We start from the raw sequence: 10,172 nt of genomic DNA on the forward strand, positions 1-10,172 counted from the left end.
GGGCTAATGCAGTTCTATGTGGTGTATATATAAAGAATAGATGTCCATCTAATGCTATTAGAAACAACACTCCATATTAAATGTGTTATGGGCACATTCCTTCAGTAAAGCATCTCAGGGTCTTTAGTTCCACCTGTTATGCCTTGATACCAAAGGTACATAGAAACAAACATGGTGCAAGAAGTCATAAGTGTATCTTACTGGGGTATTCAAACACCTCCAAAGCATACCGTCTCTATGATAAAGTCAATAAAAATTTTGTTATATCTAGAGATGTAAACTTTCTTGAAACATCCAAAACTGACAATGTTGTTGAACAACAACTTGATCGCTTCGATAGATTCACAAATGCAAAATCATTTCAAGAATTATATAATCGGATTCCACATCTTGAAGGGGGGATTCCTATACTAGATCAACATGTGGAATCTTCTTTTGAAGCACTCTCTCCCCTGCATGAAACTCCAACAACAGATGATGCTTTAAGTGATGTGATTGATAGAATTAGGAGACTCAATCTTGATTTAGTCCCAACTCAATCAACGGAGCAGCATGGACCATCTGAGAAAGGTACCCCAAAGTGGCTGATAAAGACACTTGAAAGTGTTCATCCTGATGAGGTTGGAAAGACAGGAACTATAAATTCAAACTAGAAAAATGGAGGTGATGTAGATTACTCTGCTTCACCTGTTGATATGGATGTTTCTTATGATTATGAATTGAATTTGTCTACAGATTTAGAACCAACTTCCTTCAAAGAAGCTACTTCTCATGATGAATGGAAATAAGTGATGCAAAAGGAGTATGATGCCCTGATAAAGAATGGCACTTGCAAGCTATTTGATCCTCATTTAGGAACCAAACCAATTGGTTGCAAGTGGGTCTACAAGAGCAAGTATAAAGCTGATGGCTCACTTGACAAGTACAAAGCCAGGCTTGTGGCAAAAGGTTTCGCATAGAAGGAAGGGGTTGATTATGAGGAGAATTTTTCCCCCACAACAAAATGGGCTACCATCCGAACACTCTATGCCCTAGCAGCTCAGAGCAGTTGGAAAGTCCATCAAATGGATGTAAAAACTGATTTCTTGAATGGAGATCTAAAAGAGAATGTTTTTATGTCCCAACCTAAAGGATTTGTTGTGAAAGGACATGAACATAAAGTATGCAAACTTGTGAAATCATTGTATGGCCTCAAACAAGCACCGTGAGCCTGGTATGAAAAACTAACTGAGCATCTTCTGAAACTCAATTTCAAACATTATGATCTTGATGATGCAACTTTATTTCTCAAGAAATTTGGCAAAACAGTTGTATATCTTGTGGTGTATGTAGATGATCTTTTGATGACAGGGAAAAAAGAAAGCTACATTGCATCCATAAAGAAGGAATTGAGGAAAGGTTTTGAAATGACTGATTTGGGCTATGTTTATTACTATCTTGGTATGGAAGTAACTCAACATCCGAAGTCCATATTTCTTTCTCAAAAGAAGTACATTGGAGATCTGTTGAATGGGTTTGGCATGACAGAATGCAATCCTCTTACTAATCCAATGGAACAAAACTTAAAGCTCACATCCATTGAAGGAAAATAATTTGAGGATGCAACAAAGTATAGACATCTTGTAGGAAGTCTCAACTACCTAACTACTACCAGACTAGACATTTCATTTGCTATTGGAATCCTCTCTAGGTTTATGCAAAAGCCTTGTGAAGGACATTGGTCGACTGCAAAAAGAGTTCTAAGGTACTTGAAGGAAACTCAAGACTTTGGAATCAAGTATACATAGGTGGACAACTTCAGCTTGATTGGATACTCTGATTCAGACATCGATGGAGACAAAGAAACTGGGGTATCTACTTTAGGTTATGTTATGATTCTTGGATCAGGAGCTGTCTCCTATAGATCACGCAAATAATCAGTTCTAGTAGATTCCACAACAGAAGTAGAATATGTGGCAGTAGCTGAGGCAACAAAAGAAATTGTGTGGCTTAGGAAAATTCTTGAAGCTTTGCACGTAAAACAAGAACAATCAACTCCACTAATGATTGACAATACCTCGACAATAAAGTTGGCCAAGAACCCAAAGTTTCATGTTCGAACGAAGCACATCAATACTAAATATCATCTGATTCGACATCATGTTGAGGCCAAAACAATCCATCTCCGCCATTATTCCACTAATGAGAAAATTGTAGACATCTTCACCAAAGCACTTGGAAGAGAAAAGCTTGAATGATTCAAAATGATGCTTGGACTCACCAACATCCCTTCAAATTAAGGGGGGGAATGTTGACACCTAATCATCAGGATTGGGTGAATAAATGAAATTGATGTAAATAAATAATAGAGAATATGAATAGTCACCAGGAGATGAATTGAACAGTCTCTCCCTCATGTATATAATAAATACCAACCTGAATGAATATTAACGAATTATTTTTGAGGAGTTACTGCCTAGTCTGACACTATATTAGTTCATAGAATTACATTCATTACTTAAATATTGATAACTTCACAGTATTGAAATAAAGTGTAGATGATAAGAAAAACACATCAAGACACAAATTTTACCATGGTGCATCCCAATGTGGGACTATGTCCGCAATAACTATTGCTTATAATATATAATTTGTACAACAAATAGTTCTTGACCTACACACTCAACTGTAGGTCATCTGCGCACTCAGCTACAAACTTAGGCCTTTGTGCACTCAGTTGTAGAGCCTTTCATTTGCCACAAAACCTAATCACAAAGATTCAATCATTCAATACCTGATATGATCCTAAGATGATCCTCTTCTTTATTATTAATCCCTATATATACTATTACATAAGGGATTACATCGCTACATTACCATGGAACTGATACCATGGTTTCCGGAATACAAGGGACTACGGTCCAAAACCATCAATTTTTACAATCTTTTATGTATTTTACAAAAAGGGAAGGGCTTCCTCGCGAAGCCACTATGTTGCACGGTGACTTTACTGCATAGCCTTCGTTGTGCTCCATTGTTATACTGCACAGTCCACTTTGCACTTTGTACTATGTGCTTTATACCCAAAATTTGGCTTCCTTGCCCAAAATCTGGCCAAGTTGGGCTGCACCCAACAGGCCCCCAACTCTCACATGTGACTCATCTCGAGTCACTTAGCTATAGTGCCTCAGATCTTTTCTACAATGCTATGATCGGCCTAGTTGAACTGTGTTGATTTGTGGTAGCATCGGAAGTGCTCTAGCCACGAAATTTGGTGGAGAGGTTGGGGCACATGAGATCTCCAATACCTAGAAAGGATTTGGGCAGATTCTAAACAGCTGAGGAGATATTAAAATAATTAATATTTTTAATGGAGTCCCTAAGTCTAAACTTAGGGAAATTAAAATATTAAAGTGGAATAATATGAAAGTGTGTTAGAATGGTCCGAAAGACATGGATCAAGCCATATCTAATCTTAGCTGTGGATTAGGGACTTAATCTTGATCGTTAATGTGTCAATGAGAAAAGTATAAGAGGAGGTTTGAGGGTCACCTGGAGAACACACCAGAGTGATCAGTCATTCTATTCTCTAGAGCAGGGTTTGATAAGAGAGATAGAATTAGTGGTCGGATTTGCAGCTAAGGGGCATTGAGTACAAAGAGACAGAAAGGCATAGATAGTGCTAAGAGAGTAGTGCAAGAGCTAGAGAGAGTGTCGCAATAGCAGCTAGGGCTCACACAAGGCCACGCAGAGGTAGCCAGGAGCTGTGCAATGCATCAAAAAGGCCAGCGTTGCTGACGCAAAGGACCAAAAGGCTGAAGCAGGGCCTCTTGAGGCTAACGCAGACCCATTTAGGATGACATAGGGATAGCGTTGGGTAGAGAGAGGCTGACATAGTCTAGAAAGGTAGATGCTGGGGTTTCTGTGGCAGATTGGAGCTGAGGAGTTGTCGGAAGGTTTATCCAGGGTTTCAGCTGATACATTTTTCTGAAACTGAGAGGTATGACTACCAAGGAAATTCTCTATTTGGTAAGCTGGATTTGGCACCCAGATTGTACTCTAAAATTGCTTAATAAGAAGACCCTCAGATAATTTCACTAGTTTTCCCACATTGGGTTTTTCTCGGGACATTGGTCCAAAAATAACGGTGGGATTTGGTGTGATTTTTTCTATTTCCTTCAGTTGTTGATCTGTAATATGTTCAACATGCACTAGTGTTTATTTTCAGTATTTACATTGTAAATAACTTGTTAAGTAACAGAAAAAGTAGGTAGGAATAAATTAGATAAAGTGCATGGATGGTTTCTAACTAATAGACTTAGAAACTTCAACATGGTATTAGAGCATGGTTGCAGATCACAGGAGAACTGAGGACATCAGTTGAGCAGAGCAATAGTAGCAGAAAATAGTTATCCCGAGTGAAAAAAGTTGTTCCTAGCAGAGCAACAATAAGGAAAGGGTGACAAAGTGCATGCATCATCAAGCGCAATCCAGGAAGAGGCAGTGCAAAGGCTAATGGAGGGAAAGGGAGCCTCACACAGAGCCACGCAGAAGCTAGGAGGGCTGACACAGTTGGCTGAGGAGGTCGGGTTGCTGGTGTCGAGATTGTGTAGAGCCTAGGAGCTCTCACCTTCAGGCTGCTAGGGTTTAGAAGGCTATGGGAACATTGCAGAGTGGAGCTAGTGAGGTACTATAGTCAGAATAGTACCTAAAAGGGCAAGGCCCAGAGGAGGGAGTTATGTTGGGTAGCGAAGGCCCCGCGTAATGGTTTTGGGGCTCAAAGCTCACAATTTTGGGTAAAGTAATGGTAAAAACTCCGCGAGATGCACCGAACGCAAAATATAAAGAGTCAATTCAAAGGGTTGTCCACCCAAAGATGAAGTAAAATGAGTCGGCATATCCATGGTCTGCGGGCCATGGAAATGTATAAATAGAGTAAGGCTCTGTGGTTAGAAAGTAGTTTTTGGGAAGTATTCTTTTGATCTGGAATGTAATGGGTTTATGAGGCAAGAAGTCTTATAGTGTCTGTAAGTCTGAGTCAAGGGAGTTGGTAGAGAGAAAGAGGCTCTGCAACTATGTGCGTAGGGGCCTGGTAGAGTCCGTAGCTGTGTTTGTGGACCCCTGCAACTGATTTCATAGGGAAGATCTAGTTGTACTGAAAGGAAGATCAATAAAGATAAGAATTTCTGAATCATTTTGTGGTTCTTTGCAGATCTGTTTGTTGCTTATTTTATGCATGATCTATATATGGGTTTAGATCTTTCTTTATAATTGCATGTAGTGGTTATCTTTATTAAATGTTTGCTTAAAGACCATAAGAAGTAGATCTGATATATTACAAACTCAGTAATAATCAATATTAAGGATTTTTCTTGTTTCGGATCTACGCGATAGTAGAGTAGGGCGAAGATATAGAATGGTTCGCAAACCCTCTAAACCACATCAAGACATCCCAAGGGTGCAGAAACCTGGTTCCAACACCCTCCCTAGTTACCTCGGGTGAGACCTCAATCCAAGCTCCGTGGGTTGTTGCTGAAAGGGACGGTAGCTGCAGGATTTGTTTAGCTAATAACTCTTCCAAACCTAGGTCAGGGACCAATAAGCCAACAAATGTTTCCGTTGTCAGGACTAATATCTGCCTAAGGGATGTCTGATGTCGAAACACTGGAACCCTACAAAGAAAGAGCTTGAAGATTGGTTGGAGCATAAGCTTCGCGAGTTTGTGGTTCAGGAAAATAGAAATCCGTGGATATCAGAAGAAAGGTGGTTGGATCATTACATATACACAGAGAACCACGAGATCTTCTTTGCATCATTCTCAACAGAGTTGTATGAGTGGATCTCAAGGCTAGCTGACAGTGTGGGAAGGTGCAGATTAGATCAACCCATAGTGTGGACTTCAGAATTGGTGTGCAGACTAGAACCATCTGAAGACAAAATCACACGCATAGTAGATCACTGGTTGGATCAGATAATAGGAGGGTTGATCACTGAGTTTGCGATACACACAATTGTGAGCTATAGTGAGGCAGAAAAGTGTTTTCTTCAAGGACCGCAGGGTAAGTAAATCCAATTGTTGAATACTTGGATTAAAATGTTGTTATGTGAAAAACATATTATGCGTGTTTATTGATGTCTGGTGTAACACGGAGTGGAAGAGGCTACCGGGGAATCGAAGGATTGGAGAATAGCCCTCTAGCTTCTATTTCATGAGAAAGAAAGGAAGAATTCATGGGGTTCTCTTCGAGAAGCATAGTTTGGTTGATTGGGTAGCACATCCCACTGATACCACCACTGTCCACGCCATCCCCTACTTCTCCTACATCGAAGCCATCTTCACCCAGTCCACCTCCGCCACCTCCGAAGGTTGCGATGGCAAGTGCAGTGAAGTTGTCGGTATTTAGAGGTGTAGGAAATGAGGAACCAGGTCAGTTCTGGTTTGTGGTAAGGGCTGTATGGGAAGCCCAAGGTATAACGGATGATAACATCAAAAAGGCGACTTTGGTTAGCGTGATGTATGACCACATGTTGACGTGGTATATAAAGTACTCAAGCGATCATCCAAATGCGGGAATAGTGGCGATCTAGGACACGTTGACCAGAGAATTTAGTCGGCCAAAATTGGAGACGTAGTCGGTCATTAGGTTCAAGGAGATCGCGGTGTTACCTAGTGGAACCCCGTGGGATTTGGATCAGAGGTTGAAAATAACAATCCGTGAGGCTAACATGACATTGACAGATGCGCAACATTGCATGTGATTTTTGGTGTCTTTAACACCACATCTGAGGTCGACGCTATCACAACAAAAGATCTCAACCCAAGCCAAAGCATTAGAGACAGCAATGAGGTTGCACGAAACTCCAATACAGGATCCAAGGTTGGGAGTTCCGCAAATCCACGCGCAACTACAAAACCTGTGCTTAGAAATGCAAAGCTTGAAGCAAGAAAAGGTGCCCCGACTAGATGTGCGTATAGAGGGAGGGTGTATTAAGTGCAAGAGCCAAGGAAACAACAAGGACCACTGCCCCATCTTCACGAACTATCTAGTGGGAGGGTGCCTGATGCCATTCAAGATAGAGGTACAAGCAGGGCCAAGTGTGGCACCCACGCTCTAGTGCGCAATTTGTCAAGTGGGGGGAAAGCATGCAACAAAAAACTGCCACCTGTTGCAGAAGTATACCCAGACCCCGCAGCAGCTGTATTGCAACTTTTGTAGATCAGTGGGTCATAACGAGTGAACTTGTTGAAGTTATGACTTAATTATGGAAAGAACTGTGGCCTATCGAGTGTAGACTGAAGCACAAGGTTTCGACCCAACTATCAGGCCACACGGGGGATTTCAAGGATGTGGGCGGGGATGATGAATGGGGCCCAGGTGAGGGCACGGACAGCTGATCTATTCTAACTGCGGAGGACCAAGGCACTACGCTCGTGACTGCATGAATCCAACAAAGATATCTTGTCCATACTGTGAGCAATTTGACCATGAAATGGTAGACTGTCCAACGCTTATTGCCCAAATGCGTGAAAAGGGGGTATTGCAACCCACTCTGACTCAAAATGTCCAGATGATGAGATCGGCACCTCACAAAGAGGACCCCAACATAAACATGGTACTAAGAAGCGGCACAACCACTAGAGGAGATGCAAGAAAACAGTCTAGGGAAGATGAGAAGGGTTGCAGTGCTCTGACAAAGGAACCTGAATAGGCAAAAGGGACGTCTAAAGAAGCTTAGAAGAGCTTCACAGAAGTCTCTACCCCAGGTGATAGGGATCCAATGGAGTCGGCAATGGATCCCTCTCTGCTTACCATCTTTTTAGAGACATGTATGAAGTTTCTTCATGATAATAGGGTGATTAAAGGACTCCAAGAGCTGATTACTAGATGCACAGGATCAGGGGAACCGCACATAATCCTAAAACTTGAGAAACATGCTCTGTGCACCGGGTGAGAGATGCGACTGACGGTGCAGATCGGTGAATATGAGATGGACCAGGTCATTCTGGATCTAGGGTCAGATGAGAATGTCTTGCCTAAACAAACATGGGAACGCATGCATAGGTCTGCACTACAGTCGTCTCTTATTCAACTATGGATGGCCAATCAACAAAAGATATTACCAATGGGACGACTGCAAGGGGTGACAGTGGACATTGAAGGAGTAAGTACACAGACTGATTTTGAGGTAATAGAAATTGTTGATGATAGTAATCCATACCCTGCATTGCTAGGAATAGATTGGGCCACGGACATGAATGGGGTTATCAACTTAAAAAGATGGAAAATGACATTCGAGAAAAAGGCACTTTGTGTCATAGTTCCACTAGACCCAACTGAAGGAGTCCGCTACACCAAGCCAGTGCGCGATGGAGATAGTGACGATGAACTAGACTACATCTACTAGTTAACAGCGCAAGACTAGGGTTGGTGAATCCCTCAGCGGACGGAAGATTCTCATGGGAGCATGATAGTTTGTGCACATCGAATTCAGATGAGGAGATTGAAAGATGGTAGAATAGATTGCAGGAAGTCACCACACTCAACTATAATATGATGATTAGATCATTGCAGTGTGTAACCGCTAAAGTAAGGCAACGACCAGCAGATTATAACACAACAAATGACGAGCAGTCCATCAACTCTGGTACTTCAATCATAGAACAGGAGCGGCATAGTCTGACGAAAGGAGCACTGCGCGCACTAATGTGGCGTGCACATAGGAAGATGAGGAGTAATGAACGTGGAGGAAGAAGGCATTTCTGGGTATGGATTGGTGGATGCGCACGACGAACGCAACCAAGGTAGCTAAGATGGAACCAGGTGCACCCTGATCTACAATAATAGACACAGTGGTATGCTACGTAATCATCAACCCAACTGACTAGAGCAGGGGGGCCGATAAGACCGTGAACAGAGCAGGGTGGGCCGAAGAAACTCTATCCCTGGTCGGACAGGAAATAAAGGGCATTTCACCGACCACTGCCCCTGCCACTCAACCTGAACAGATAGACCTTGATGAAGGGATCTGGTAGTTGCGAGAAGCCATTCAGCATGGTAACCTGACAATTCACAAACTAGAGGAAAGAGGGGCACGACTAAGAAGGAAAAGCGCAAGGCTGGACGAAGAAATTGATAAAATCAAAATAGGAGACACACAAATAGGTCGCGCCAACACACAAGGAAATGAACTGAACCTAGATGACCCTCCTACGATACTAGCACAAGCTGTGATCCTGCTATCATGGTTGCGACTGCACCCTAGGGCACAACGGAGCACTGACTGCAATACACTACCAGACTCACAAGAACGTGAAGGGTGCCCACAGCCCAGGCTAGAAGGGAAGACGAAGGCTTGCACAAAGGGCGTGACCACCTGACTATCTATAGGAGGCCCAGTCGCAGTGCTCCACGCAGTTGAAAGAGGACGCGGGACTATGAAACAGGCTGCAGGAAAGCTGCGCGATTTGGCCGTGGCGTGCAAGGCCAGTCAACCACATAGGATGCATCCGCATACCATGGGTTGTGCTGCCATGCGGGAAGGATGGAAGGTGACCATTGTAGGTACTGTTCATGATAATATGTCCCATTTAATATGCCAAGGAGCAGGCAGTGGCCAATTAAGGCAAAGGGGTAATTGCCAAGATCGCATTAATGAGCCACGAACAGGACGAAAGGCCGAATTTCAATTTGAAATCATATATAACAAGAAAGGGAAGGGGCACAGAACAAAGCCTGATCATTCAAAAAATAGAACACCCTGGGTTCAAGCTAATAGGAGCAAGACGGATGACACACCGATGGAAGAAAGCCCGTGGTTTCAGGCAATGCCCAAGGTTTGGCGAGATGCGTTCCTCAAGTCGATGACCACCAAGGAGGTTCCACAGAATCCTACACCACAGGAAGCCGAAATACCTAAATCACACAGGACACCATGGACCAAGAAGGATCCACAGATACCTGGCCAAGTAAGAATATCACTGCAACATCTACAATTTAGCAAGCTCATAGTGGAAGAAAAGGCCAAAGCTAATACAATTGAAAGGGACAAAGAGGAAGAGGGATCTCCGACCTATGTCAAAGAAATTAACCTAGACGAGGAAGGCAAAGAAAATATCCATCTAGCCCGATGACCCAAGTATATTCCTCCAAGCAAAGGGAAGGCTAAGGTCCTTACAAATCTAGATGATGTTG

Source organism: Pinus tabuliformis, chromosome 1_1 (genome assembly GCF_031772625.1).
Source record: "Pinus tabuliformis cultivar Carrire ecotype Pingquan chromosome 1_1, CPIR1, whole genome shotgun sequence".
Taxonomy (NCBI): Eukaryota; Viridiplantae; Streptophyta; class Pinopsida; order Pinales; family Pinaceae; genus Pinus; species Pinus tabuliformis.